Source organism: Pleurodeles waltl, chromosome 2_2 (genome assembly GCF_031143425.1).
Source record: "Pleurodeles waltl isolate 20211129_DDA chromosome 2_2, aPleWal1.hap1.20221129, whole genome shotgun sequence".
Lineage (NCBI taxonomy): Eukaryota > Metazoa > Chordata > Amphibia > Caudata > Salamandridae > Pleurodeles > Pleurodeles waltl.
In genome coordinates, this window is record NC_090439.1 from 124460534 (window position 1) to 124475538 (window position 15005).

Here is a 15005-nt window from a genome sequence, read left to right on the forward strand (position 1 = left end):
GCCTATGGCTGCTGCATCCGGTGCCAAGCCAGAACTCCGGTTCTGTGTGGACTACCGGAGTCTCAACTCAGTCACACGGACTGACGCTCACCCCATCCCCAGAGCTGATGAGCTCGTAGACAGGCTAGGCACTGCCAAATTCCTCAACACTTTTGATCTCACATCAGGGTACTGGCAGATCGCCTTGACTGAGGGGTCTAAAGAGAGATCTGCATATTCCATACCTGATGGCCATTACCAGTTCTGGGTGATGCTCTTTGGGTTTAAAAATGCGCCTGCTACCTACCAACGGTTGGTTAACGGGGTCCTAACTGGCAAGGATGCCTTCTGCGCAGCCTACCTGGACGACATAGCTGTCTCTAGTTCCAGCTGGGGGGAACACTTGCTCCACCTCAAGGAGGTGCTTTAGGCTCTGCAACAGGCAGTCCTGACCATCAAGGCTAGTAAGTGCCAGATTGGGCAGGGTTCCATGGTGTACTTGGGACACGTAGTAGGTGGTGGTAAGGTGCAGCCACTCCAGGCCAAGATTGAAACTATCAAGGCCTGGCAACCACCTAGAACTCAGACAGAAGTGAGAGCCTTCTTATGCCTCACTGGATACTACCGTAGGTTCGTCAAGGGCTATGGATCCATTGTGACACCCTTGACAGAACTTACTTCCAAAAAGCAACCTAGGTTGGTGAATTGGACAGAGGCTTGTCAGAAAGCCTTTGACTCCCTGAAGAAAGCCATGTGTACGGCCCTGGTGCTCAAGGCCCCTGACTATTGCCAGGAATTTATTATGCAGACAGACGCTTCAGAGCATGGCATAGGGGCTGATCTAGCACAGCTAAATGAGGAGGGCCTAGACCAACCAGTAGCCTTTATTAGAAGAAGACTATTACCACAGGAACAGAGGTGGAGTGCTATTGAAAGAGAAGCATTTGCTGTGGTCTGGGCACTGAAGAAGCGGAGACAATACATGTTTGGGACTCACTTCCGGGTTCAGACAGACCACAGGCCCCTGCAGATGACGGATGAGAATCCAAAATTCTTGAGGTGGCCCATTTCCCTACAAGGGATGAACTTTACGGTGGAGCATCGCCCAGGGATTGAACACGCCAACGCTGATGGTCTCTCAAGATACTTACGCCTTAGCGATGAGAGCTCCCAGAAGGTTGGGTAGCTCTCCCCACTTTCAGCTGAAGGGGACACATGTTAGACCTGACAGCATTAGGGTGGTCACCGCTAACTTTTTGCCTTCCTCCCTCCACTTTTTAGATGCTGTTTTTGCTGGTTTTAAGACTCTGCGCACTTCACCACTGCTAACCAGTGCTAAAGTGCATATGCCCTCTCCCTTTAAACATAGTAACATTGGAGCATACCCAATTGGATTATTTAATTTACTTATAAGTTCCTAGTAAAGTGCACTATGGCGGTCATTCTGAACCTGGCGGTCACCGACCGCCAGGGCCAACGACGCGGAAGCACCGCCAACAGGCTGGCGGTGCTTCCTGGGCAATTCTGACCGCGGCGGTAAAGCCGTGGTCAGAAAAGGGGAACTGGCGTTTTCCCGCCGGTTTACCCCTGGCCCAGGGAATCCTCCATGGCGGCGCTGCTTGCAGCGCCGCCATGGGGATTCCGACCCCCTTCCCGCCATCCTGTTCTTGGCGGTTTTTACCGCCAGGAACAGGATGGCGGGAACGGGTGTCGTGGGGCCCCCTAACAGGGCCCCACAAAGATTTTCAGTGTCTGCTTTGCAGACACTGAAAATCGCGACGGGTGCCACTGCACCCGTCGCACCCCTGCAAATCTGCCGGCTCCATTCGGAGCCGGCTTCCTCTTTGCAGGGGCTTTCCCGCTGGGCCGGCGGGCGATTTCTTGGAGATCGCCCGCCGGCCCAGCGGGAAAGTCAGAATCACCACTGCGGTCATTTGACCGCGGTGCGGTCTTTTGGCGGTCTCCGCCCGGCGGGGTCGGAATGACCCCCTATGTGTGCTACTAGTGGGCCTGCAGAACTGATTGTGCCACCCACTTAAGTAGCTCCTTAACCTTGTCTCTAGCCCACCATTGCACGGCCTGTGTGTGAAGTTTCACAGCCAATTCGAATTGGCATTTAAACGTAATTTACAAGCCTAAAACTCCCCTTTTTCTACATATACGTCACCCCTAAGGTATGCCCTAGGTAACCCATAGGGCAGGGTGCTGTGTAGGCAAAAGGCAGGACATGTACCTGTGTAAATGACCTGTCCTGGTAGTGTAAAACTCCTAAATTCGTTTTTACACTGCTGTGAGGCCTGCTCCCTTCAGAGACTAACATTGGGGCTGCCCTCATACATTGTTTGAACGGTAGCTGCTGATCTGGAGTATGAAGGTCATATTTAGTATGGCCAGAATGGTGATACAAAATCCTGCTGACTGGTGAAGTTGGATTTAATATTACTATTTTAAAAATTCCACTTTTAGAAAGTGAGCATTTCTCTGCACTTAAATCCTTCTGTGCCTTACAATCCACATATGGCTGGGTTAGTTGACAGCTCTCGTACATTTCACTCAGACAACTCCAAACACAGGATGCTCTGTCACACCTGCACAAATCTGCATACTGAATGGGTCTTCCTTGGCTGGGAGGATGGAGGGCCTGACACTTACATGTCAAAAGACAGTGGCCTGCCTTCACACAATGGACTGCCAACCCCCTACTGGAACCCTGGCAGACAGGATTGAAATGAAAGGCCACTCTTTGAAGTCTCCCCCACTTCAAAGGCACAGTTGGGTATTTAAACAGCGCCTCTGACCTCACCAACTCAGGCACTTCTGGACCTGAACCTGTCAAGAGGCCCAAAGGACTCGCCTGACTGCTTTTCTGCAAAGGACTGCTGCCCTGCTGTGCCCTGCTGCCTTGCTGCCTTCTGACTCTGCAGAGAAGTACTCTCAAAGGGCTTGGATTGAGCTTGCCTCCTGTTTTCTGAAGTCTCAGGGCCAAAGAGACTTCACCTGTGCAAAAGAACTCCTTGTGCGGCAAAAATTGACGCACAGCCTACACTGCAGTGAGAAAATCACTGCACGCCGAACCGGAAGGACGCAGCCTGGCTCCCCTAGTGGAGATTGATGCAGCGCCAGCATTGCGACTGGAACTTCCACGCACGACCCACTGGATTGACACATTGCCGAGACAGAACGACGCAGCCCGACTTCCTGCAAAGAGGAATAGACGCAGCACCTGCTGTGCGACAGAAATTTCCCTGCATCCCCTACTGGATCGAAACAGCTCCTGTGAGTTCGTATGGCTGCACGGCCAGGATTTCTCGGCATTGACCCCGGGGTGACCAAATACCCCGCAACCCAAAGAAGATCCAAGCGTGCACCAGAAGAAACAGACGTACACCTCCCCGTTTTCCATGCATCTCCTCCTCTGTGGTCCCTTGTGGATAATTTAGATGCAAACCAGGAACTTTGGGGGTCATTACGACCCTGGCGGCATGGGGACCGCGGATGCACCGCCAACAGGCTGGCGGTGCATCCAGGCCTATTCTGACCGCTGTGGTAAAGCCGCGGTCAGAAAAGGGAAACCGGCGGTTTCCCGCCGGTTTTCCCCTGGCCTGAGGAATCCTCCATGGCGGCGCTGCATGAGGATTCCGACCCCCTTACCGCCATCCTGGTTCTGGCGGTTTTGACCGCCAGAACCTGGTTGGCGGTAAACGGGTGTCGTGGGGCCCCTGGGGGCCCCTGCAGTGCCCATGCCAATGGCATGGGCACTGCAGGGGCCCCCTAACAGGGCCCCATCAAGATTTTCAGTGTCTGCATAGCAGACACTGAAAATCGCGACGGGTGCAACTGCACCCGTCGCACCCTTTCCACTCCGCCGGCTCCATTCGGAGCCGGCATCCTCGTGGAAGGGGGTTTCCCGCTGGGCTGGCGGGCGGCCTTCTGGCGGTCACCCGCCAGCCCAGCGGGAAACTCAGAATTACCGCGGCGGTCTTTTGACCACGCAGCGGTATTCTGACGGCGGTACTTTGGCGGGCGGCCTCCCCCGCCCGCCAAAGTCATAATGACCCCCTTTGTGTTTGCAAGAGACACGTGCTGCTTTTTAAAAACTTGAAACTCTTTTCCTCCTTTTCTAAAGAGATATTTCAATGTGTACTTCAAATATTGATAGTTTGACCTGCATTTAATCAGATAAATATTCTATATTTTTCTAAACCTGTGTGGAATTTTTTGTGGTGTTTATACTGTGTTATTGCATAAGTTATTGCACAAATACTTTACACATTGCCTTCTAATTTAGGCCTGACTGTTCAGTGCCAACCTACCAGAGGGTGGGCACAGGATAATTTGGATTGTGTGTGACTTACCCTGACTAGAGAGAGGGTCCTTGCTTGGACAGGGGGTAACCTGACCGCCAAGCAAAGAGCCCATTTCTAACAGCCAGTGTTCTGTAGGTAACTGTTTGAAGAACGACAGAGGCCAAGCTTCATTTGGAGTTAGAATTATATAACCTTTACAAAATAAAAACCTGCAAAATAATCTGTCCTAATATCACAGTTATTAATTTCTTCTCAATTTGCATATAATTGCATGCCATTTTTGTTTAGCTATGTGTTAACTAATAGCCAACACAGCAGCAGAGAACAGAAACACTGAAGAGAGATAAAAATATCTCCAGGTCCCTTTGCAAGTAATACACTCTTGTGAAGGAAAAGGCAATTCACATGCATGAGTTCAATTGAACAGGTATCCTACTAAAAAACTTAGGGGCATATTTGCAAGCTTGTTGTGCCCCTTGTGCGTCACATGTTCCCATTCTAAAAATGAAGTACCAACAGTGCAAGAGGCTTGTAAATAAGCCCTGTAAAATCCTTATGGATGCACCCGAGTACTAACCTGTGTTAAACTTAACCCCTGTTATGAGCATAATGTTCACAGAGGTGAAGGATTTACCATTCAAACAGAAGCACATGAGTATTGAGGCATGTGTTTCAGATCCCAGTCTCAGTGGAGTTCAAAAATCAAGGACTAGATAAAGCACATTTTGAGAGGGTACTAACAGGGTACAGTAGCAAAGGGCCCTATTCACAAAGGTAGATCTACACATGTAGATTTCCATTGGATTAAAATTACTCCTAGACATTTGAGTAAGTTTACTTTTGGTTATTCACCATTTACAAGTGTAAAGGTACTCAAAACTGTAGGTGGGCACCACAATGGCCGTGCTGTAGCAAAGCTCAGTGCTCAGAACCCACGGGTGTACCATAAGATTCCCGTTGCCATTTGCCTCGAGTCCACTGCATGGGATTCTGCTAGTGAGGCAAGCCTGCCTACTTGAAGTAAAACTCAAACATAAACAGTTTTCTATGGCATTCCATTCTTCCAGCCAGTCTAAGCAAAACTGCAGTGTTGCTCTTTCCATACAAGGAGGTGTCTTTTTTAAAGAGTGATGATGACAGAGTTCAGGAAGGCCGATTGCTGTTTGTCAAGGGCACGCTGGAAAGGAACGTCTAAGTTTGATAGTGATTTACGCCCAGAACAAAGGACAAGACTAGAAGGGTAAGTGAGTTTCACTGAAGGAGCCATTGTTTTCTTAGGAGACTTTAACAAGATATTGAATCCTTTGGTAGCCAGAATAGGACACATTCAGGGGGCTTTAAAAAAAAAAGGATGTTCAAAGTGCTGGGTCTACACAGTGGAGGAAACAACACAATGAGGAAAAGGGTTGCATATTTTTTGACATACACAGAAGATAGAACATTTTTACACCTAGATTATATATTCCTATTCTGGCTCCCTACAATGAAATAAGTATTTTTGCTTATTTCCGATCATGCCATGATCCAAGTCGCCTTGTTTGAAAGGAGGGACTTAAGGTCACGAGGGCACAAGTAAGGAGCTTTCAAACCATCTCTAATAGACAGTCCTCCAAGAAAAAATTAAAACCCATAGAAAATGATATACAGTAGACCTCGGTTGGCATGCCTTAGGATGCAATTTATGCTGTTCTATGGGGTGTCTGTATTAGCAAAGTGGCCTTTCTTAAAATACTTCAACATCAGCATGGGGGCTTACTGGAACTAGAAGGAGAAGTACTATAGTACTTCTCTTACAACCATAATCTTAGGATAGACACAACACTCGCAGACAAATTGGAACTTCTGACAATAACAAAGCAGAAGTCTCCCTACTTAAAGTGAAACAGGCAATGAAGTAGACCCCCATTTACTCGGTTGCTACAAATAACACAAGAAAGAGTATGCATGAAAGAAATAATCTGTGAAGATGGCACTAAGGTCTCTCAGAATGAAGATAAAGTGGCAGTCTTTCATTCCTTCTATTCCATATTTATTTTTTATAAACAAATAAAGAGAAAAGGGAAGGGGAAAACAAGTGGAGAAAGAAAGCTCAATCCAGCTTGCAGAGGTAAGTACGATGAGGTCCAAATCCAAAATATATTGACATTGACATTAAACCAATCCACGTGAAGGACTTCAATCCATTTCTTGGCTTAATAATGGGAGCCACGCCCCCCTGTTGGCCTACAGCAGCAGGCCTTGCCACCCTCCCCATACCTTCTCATGTTTCCAGGGGCAATCCCTAGTCCACCAGTTTTTCTTGGTTTGCGCGCCAGTCCACTCCCTGTCTCAATTTTCTGAGGGACGGGCCCGTAGGTGAGTTTCAGGTGGCTGCAATGTCTCTCTTTGCAACCAACAGGGCCGTACTCACAAAGGCACGGCTCGCTCGTGAACCCATCACATGCAATAATTCTAGTTTGGCGGATATCTGCTGCTCCTGCCCCAGCACCGTAATCAGTTTGCGTATTACTTTACCCCAGTATATCTGCAATATCGGACAGGACCACACCATATGAAAAAAATCAGATGGTTCCCCTGCACATTGTGGACATTGTGCCATTGGGCAAAGCCCCGCCCGATGCAACCTGTTAGGCATTAGATATGCCCTATGTAAGTAGTAAAATTGCACCGCACGAAGCCTCGCCGACACCGCCAGCACTCTAGGCACCATCAGTGCCTCCCTCCATTCCGTCTCCTCAAACTCCCCCACCCATGACTCCCATTTATTCCTATTCGAGTCCAAGCCACCCGGGGCATTGTTAACAAACATTTTATAAATCTGGGAAATACCCTTCCCTCCTAGATTACCCATGAGCAGCTTGGCCTCAAGTGGACTGAATTCTGGCATAGGTCCAGTAGTGGGCAAGTGAACATCCAGAGCATGCTGGAGATGGAGGTATTTAAAGAACTGCGTTCGGGACAGTTGAAAATCATCCTGCAATTCCTGAAATGATTTCATTGCATCACCTTTCCATACATCTCCCACTAGTGAAATACCCAGCAGATCCCACTCAGCGAACCCGTCCAGTGCCGCCGCTTCACTCAACCACTTCCCCTGCCACAGCGGAGTCTGATGGGTGACAACAGCATTCCATTGGGTGTGCCGCAGCGCAGTGTGCAACACCAGGGAGACCTCTTTGGTTACCAACTCCATGTCTCGGGGGAGAGGCTCGCCATACAGCAGATCAAGGATACGAGGGAAACCCAACATCTCCAATTCCACCTGATAGGCCGGGTCAGCCCACCCCCCAGTAAACCAGGTGTGAATCACCAGGAGCTGGGTCGCCAGGTAATATAAATAGGGATCCGTCGTGCCCCAACCCCCATCGTATACTCCTCTCCGGCAGTGCTGTGAGGCCACCCGATGTCTCGCCCCCCTCCAAAGGAATAAAGTGGTGGTGTTCTCCAGAGCTCTGAACCACGAACGCAGGATCAGGAATGGAAAGTTATGAAATACATATAAAAGTCGTGGTAGAACCATCATCTTGTACATGGCTACACAGCCCATCACATTCAACTAGAATGATTGCCACTTTTGCAAGTCAGCCCTGGTGTCGGTCAAGAGCGGAGCCAGGTTCCTGGCCCATGCTAGCTCGGGAAGAAGGGTCACCCAGACACCAAAGTATTTAAAAATAAGTTTGCACAAGGGTATCACATCCTGCCAACCAAAGCAGTCTCGTGAACTCGCCAAGGGCACACTGATTTAGCTGGGTTCATTGTGATCCCTGATGCTTCTTCGTAACATCATAGAAAGTGGAGGCTCCGTGGGCCCGTTATATTTGGCTCTTCCATGTACAACAGGACATCATCTGTGTACAGGGCCACCCTATCCTCATGGGAATGTTCCCATCTCCAGCCACAGTACAATGGGTCCATCCTGTTCATCTGCGCCAGTAGCTTATTAGCCAGAGTTAAAAGAAGGGGGACAAAGGGCAGCCCTGGTGTGTGACCCGACGGACATCAAAGACTGAGGCCAGGGCACCATTGACCTGCACGTGTGCCATGGGGTTGGTGTACAGAGCCCGGACCAGGCAGCAAAACCTTGGCACAAAACCTGCCCGCTGAAGTACCAAAAAGAGAAACCCCCTGTCCACTGTGTCAAAGGCCTTTTCAAAGTCAATAAATAGGAGAGCGAGGTCCCGGGGCAGCTGGTGGTGTTCGGCCAGGGCCACATGCAATCTTCAGATACAGGTGGTCATTACAACCCTGGCGGACGGTGTTAAAGCTGCGGAAATACCGCAAACAGGGCGGCGGACAAAAAAAGGGAATTATGACCCTGGCGGTAACCGCTAACAAAAATAGCCACTTTAACACACCGCCCGCCACGGCGGTACAGACAAGCAGCGCGGCGGTCACCGCCAACAGACAGGCGGGAGACAATGTACCGCCCACATTATTACAACCCGCCAATCCGCCACCTTTTCTGGGGCGGATTCACCGTGGATAAAAACACGGCGGAAACAGCTTTTGCTATGGGAAAATGCTCACCTCAACATACTCCACGAGGAAGGAGGACACCATGGAGGCCGAAATACAAATCCTACCTGCCCTTGTCTTTCTGCTCCTCTACGACCAACAGCTACGTAGGCGCCGAAGACACCGGTGAGTACTGCATCTACGACATGGGGAGGGGGGAGGCAAAAGTTAGGTGGACACCCACCAAACACCCCCACCCCCACCCTCGTATATTACAACATACACACCAATGCATTCACAAAAATCACAGTAACAACCCACAATCCCCCCGGAAGAATGAAAAGACAATGCAAAATTCGGTCAAACATTGTAATGTGCCAATATACATGTCATACAAAAATATACAGATATATATATCTCAAAATCACTCTTATTTACACATACAATCTGAGAAGTAGTGCAGATATGTACACAACAATGTCCGTGCACCAACTGTCCAAAAATGCATGGGCGAGGCCCACAAAGTATACCTGACCAAAATCGGAGAGAACACTGCCGGGGCATCAGATAGAAACACTACAGGCACCTCAGGGGGAAGGGGGGGCACCACATCCACATGAATGCGAAGCCAGATCCACGACGGGGCTCCATGCCCATTGATGTATCCTGGGGAGTGCAAAGCCACAGTCTCTCAAGTCTCTACAGTAGATGGGTTGCCCACTGCTTTATCCTGGGGAGTGCAAAGCCACAATCTCTCAAGTCTCTACAGTGGGTGGCTTGCCCACTGTGCCATCCTGGGGAGTGCAAAGCCACAGTCTCTCAAGTAGATGCAGTTCTCTACTGGTACTGGGGGGGACTGGTGCCCAGACTGGATGAGTCTCCCTGTGAAAGTTCATGTCCGGTCACTGTCCCAGCTGCACATGGGAGAAGGATGCCTGATGGGGCGGCCTTTTCATTCCTACACGGTGCATGCCCTGTTCAGCGGTGCTTTGCCATGGCGGTCTTTGCCCTGTTCAGCGGTGCTTTGCCATGGCGGTTCTGGACTGTTCAGCGGTGCTTTGCCATGGTGGTCTTTGCCCTGTTCAGCGGTGCTTTGCCATGGCGGTCTATGGACTGTTCAGCGGTGCTTTGCCATGGCGGTCTTTGCCCTGTTCAGCGGTGCTTTGCCATGGCGGTTCTGGACTGTTCACCGGTGCTTTGCCATGGCGGTCTTTGCCCTGTTCAGCGGTGCTTTGCCATGGCGGTCTTTGCCCTGTTCAGCGGTGCTTTACCATGGCGGTCTATGGACTGGTCAGCGGTGCTTTGCCATGGCGGTCTATGGACTGTTCAGCGGTGCTTTGCCATATCGGTCTTTGCCCTGTTCAGCGATGCTTTGCCATGGCGGTTCTGGACTGTTCAGCGGTGCTTTGCCATGGCGGTCTTTGCCCTGTTCAGCGGTGCTTTGCCATGGCGGTCTATGGACTGTTCAGCGGTGCTTTGCCATGGCGGTCTATGGGCTGTTCAGCGGTGCTTTGCCATGGCGGTCTTTGCCCTGTTCAGCGGTGCTTTGCCATGGCGGTTCTGGACTGTTCAGCGGTGCTTTGCCATGGCGGTTCTGGACTGTTCAGCAGTGCTTTGCCATGGCGGTCTATGGACTGTTCAGCGGTGCTTTGCCATGGCGGTCTTTGCCCTGTTCAGCGGTGCTTTGCCATGGCGGTTCTGGACTGTTCAGCGGTGCTTTGCCATGGCGGTTCTGGACTGTTCAGCGGTGCTTTTCCATGGCGGTCTTTGCCCTGTTCAGCGGTGCTTTGCCATTGTGGTTCTGATACAATGAGCATTGGTGGGTGGCATGACGTTCCATCATTGCCCAGCGGGGGTGTGGCATCCGGGCCCCTCCTGGGCTGTGACTCCGGCGGTGGTCTCCTGACCAGTGACGATACTTGGGCCCTCCTGGGCTGTGACTCCGGCGGTGGCAGTGGTCTCCTGACCAGTGACGATACTTGGGCCCTCCTGGGCTGTGACTCTGGTGGTGGTCTCCGGACCAGTGACGATACTTGGGTCCCTGGGCATTGTTAGCAAACATTTTATAAATCTGGGAAATACCCTTCCCTCCTAGATTACCCATGAGCAGCTTGGCCTCAAGTGGACTGAATTCTGGCATAGGTCCAGTAGTGGGCAAGTGAACATCCAGAGCATGCTGGAGATGGAGGTATTTAAAGAACTGCGTTCGGGACAGTTGAAAATCATCCTGCAATTCCTGAAATGATTTCATTGCATCACCTTTCCATACATCTCCCACTAGTGAAATACCCAGCAGATCCCACTCAGCGAACCCGTCTAGTGCCGCCGCTTCACTCAACCACTTCCCCTGCCACAGCGGAGTCTGATGGGTGACAACAGCATTCCATTGGGTGTGCCGCAGCGCAGTGTGCCACACCAGGGAGACCTCTTTGGTTACCAACTCCATGTCTCGGGGGAGAGGCTCGCCATACAGCAGATCAAGGATACGAGGGAAACCCAACATCTCCAATTCCACCTGATAGGCCGGGTCAGCCCACCCCCCAGTAAACCAGGTGTGAATCACCAGGAGCTGGGTCGCCAGGTAATATAAATAGGGATCCGTCGTGCCCCAACCCCCGTCGTATACTCCTCTCCGGCAGTGCTGTGAGGCCACCCGATGTCTCGCCCCCCTCCAAAGGAATAAAGTGGTGGTGTTCTCCAGAGCTCTGAACCACGAACGCAGGATCAGAAATGGAAAGTTATGAAATACATATAAAAGTCGTGGTAGAACCATCATCTTGTACATGGCTACACAGCCCATCACATTCAACTAGAATGATTGCCACTTTTGCAAGTCAGCCCTGGTGTCGGTCAAGAGCGGAGCCAGGTTCCTGGCCCATGCTAGCTCTCCTGACCAGTGACGATACTTGGGGCCTCCTGGGCTGTGACTCTGGCGGTGGTCTCTGGACCAGTGACGATACTTGGGCCCTCCTGGGCTGTGACTCTGGCGGTGGTCTCTGGACCTGTGACGACGGTGCTGGCGGTTGTGTCTGGACCGCCGGAAATGATGGCGTACTTCTCCGCCGTGACACTCACAACAGGCTGGGCAGACTTCCTCTGGACCTTCCCCACCTTTGTTGAAGTTACAGCTGACTCACCAGTCCCCTTCGAACCCATGTCACTTGTTGTCCCACCAGGAGTCTTAACACGGTCCCGTCGTCCACTCTCCAATTTTAGAGCCTTTACAGGGGGTGGGCTGCCAGTGCCTTGGCTCCGGGTCCTACTGCCTGTCCTGGTGGCCGGTGCACTCCACAAACCTTGAACAGGCACCACTGGTATTGGAGGCTATTTGGCTGAGGCGCTACGACGGGACTGATGAATTTGAGGGGGGTGGGGGCAAAAAGGTCAATTTGACATAGGGACAGTTTCTGACGAACACTGGGATGGGTAGCTGGAGGGGGTCTGGGAGTGGAGGAAGAGGAGGTGGTTGTAGGAGGTGTCACTTTAGGTGTTTTGGGTGCAGGTGCAGGTACTGGAGGCTGTCGTGAGGTGGATGGAAGTTGGGTGAGTGATTGCCGGCGTATGTGTACTTTGGGAGGGGGCGCCACAGACACACTGGGAGAGGACACAGGGGATGTGTAAATGGTAGTGGAGGTGGTGAGTGCAGGTGAGCGGCTTGTGGTGCTGGGTGTCCTGATGCGAGTCCTAGTGCCTGTAGATGTGGTTCATGCAGGTGTGTGTGTAGACGAGACTGGGAGGGAGGAGGGAGAAGAGGAGGAGGGGGACACAGTGGAGACAGTGGATGTTGCTGTGTCTATATGTGGGTGAGGCTTGCGTGAGTGCCTGTGGTGTGTGTGGTGCCTATGTTTGCTTGAGCTACTTGTGTGTGTTGACTTGTGTGCATGCTGGTCTGTAGGTGTGCTTGGGATGGGCTGGGGTACAGGAGATTGGGACTGGGTGGAGGAAGTTGGAGGGGGGAGGCTGGACACAGGGACAATGGCTGCCATCAGTGCTGAGGCCAGAGATTGCAGGGTTCGCTGAAGGACAGCCTGACCATAATGAATGCCCTCCAGGAATGCATTACCGTGTTGCAACTCTCGTTCTACACCCTGGATGGCATTCACAATGGTAGACTGCCCAACAGTGAGTGACCTGAGGAGGTCAATGGCCTCCTCACTGAGGGCAGCAGGGGTGACTGGGGCAGGGCCTGAGGTGCCTGGGGCGAAGGTGATGCCCACCCTCCTGGGTGAGCGGGCACGGGGCGAACGCAGAGGGGCTGCTGGGAGGGTGGTGCTGGTAGGGGAGGTGGCGGCTGTACCTGTAGAAGTGGGGCGCACAGATGGTGCCGCCACCACAAGAGAGCTCCCATCGGCGAACGAGTCCGTGTCGCTGGTTGGTGATCCGGTGGCCGACGTGAAGCTCCCCTCGCCCTCCGTCCCACTGGTGCATTCAGAGTCTGTGGTGTGGCCCTCCATGGCCATGTGGGATGCAGCTCCCTCGTGTTCCGGTGCCACTGTACCTCCGCCTGATTATGCTGATGTACAAAAGGACAGGGAGAGCAGGACAAGTGGGGGAGACAGAAGAAAGAGAGTTTTAGTGCATGGCATTCCGCTACCGATGGCGGACAAGACAGACGCAGCAGCCCCCTGCATTACGCCCTGCTCCTGCCCTCTGCACATGTAATTTCTGGGATATGGCCTACATGGCAATGGTGGACATCTGCGCAAATGGATGCCACAGGGGCAACTATACCTCAACTTGGCACTCTGGTGAGGTGGGGTAGAGTGCCACATGGCCTACATTATGGAGGGGCCTTGCCTACCGAATTCGCCCTGGCCTAGGGACACCCACAGCCCACCTCCCCCACCCAGACCCCTCCACTGCACGCAAAGTCCGCAGAATGAGGTTGTACTCACCCCCTTGTGTCTGCTGTGATGTCCTCAAGCGCCCATCCAACTCCGGGCAGGCCACCGCCAGGATCCGGAACATCAGGGGGATCATGGTGCGACGGGCACCCCTCCCACGTTGGGAGGCCATCCCCAGCTGAGCCTCCGCCGTCTTCTTGCTGCAGGGGCGAATGTCCTCCCATCTCTTACGGCAGTGGGTGCCCCGTCTTTGGTGGGCCCCCAGGGTCCGGACCTCCTTGGCGATGGCACGCCAAATGTCCCTCTTCTGGTGGGCGCTGACCTACATGACATGGACAAGGGAAGAGGTACAGTCATTACCAACTGCACCGTCAATGTGAGTGGTCCCCTCCCTACTCTGGCCATGTGGCCCATTCATTCCCATGCATAACTGTTCTATGTACTCTGCCCTCTTCCACCCAGCCCTCTCCACCCAGGCCTAGCCCATACAACGTGCTCCCTGTGTACTAACCTGTTGGTCTGGAGGACCGTAGAGTAGCGTGTACTGGGGGAGGACCCCATCCACAAGTTTCTCCAACTCCTGTGCAGTGAAGGCAGGGGCCCTTTCCCCAGACGCAGCAGCCATCGTCGCTTCCAGACTGAGGTCACAGCAGCACTAGCAGTGTAGGTCCTCTCCTGTCGAAGGTTGGGTATCTAGTGCGTAAACAGATAGAAAATGGCAGTGACGTCCGCGGCGGTGTCGTCCGCGGCGGTGACGTCCGCGGCGGTGCGCATCATCACCGCCAGGGCACCTGTTCATTGGCTCCTGGGACCCATAGGGTCCAATGTTAACGAATGCAGCATTGCGCCGCGGTCTATGACTGCCTACTGCGACGGTGTGCAACGCCAGCGCAGTTACCCCACAATCCCATTGTCCCAGTTTAAAGGTCAGCCAGCCGCCATTTCAGGGGCCCACATGGCTTGATTTACTACTGCGTCACACATAGCTAGGCCTACACTCAACACACATACAGGAAGGGTTTTGTGTCTGGTGTAGTCTTGTGTGTAACAGTGGGTACATACCTGGAGGATGAATGACTGGTTCTTCGCTGTTGTCCTTCGTAGGCACCGTCAGCTGGGACATATGAGATGATGGCGGAATCCTCCGATTTACCGACCGCTGGTGGACCTGTTGACAATGGAAGAAAGACATGTCATCGTCACCTACAGGTTTGACCGTGCCACTATCCAGGAACTATGTACCCAGTTGGAGCCAGACCTGATGTCACCGATCCGCCATCCAACTGGAATCCCCCCTGACGTGCAGGTGCTGTCAGTGCTCCATTTCCTTGCAAGTGGGACATTTCAGACAACAGTGGCCATGGCATCAGGGATGTCCCAGCCTATGTTTTCCAACGTCTTGTCCAGAGTGTTGTCTGCC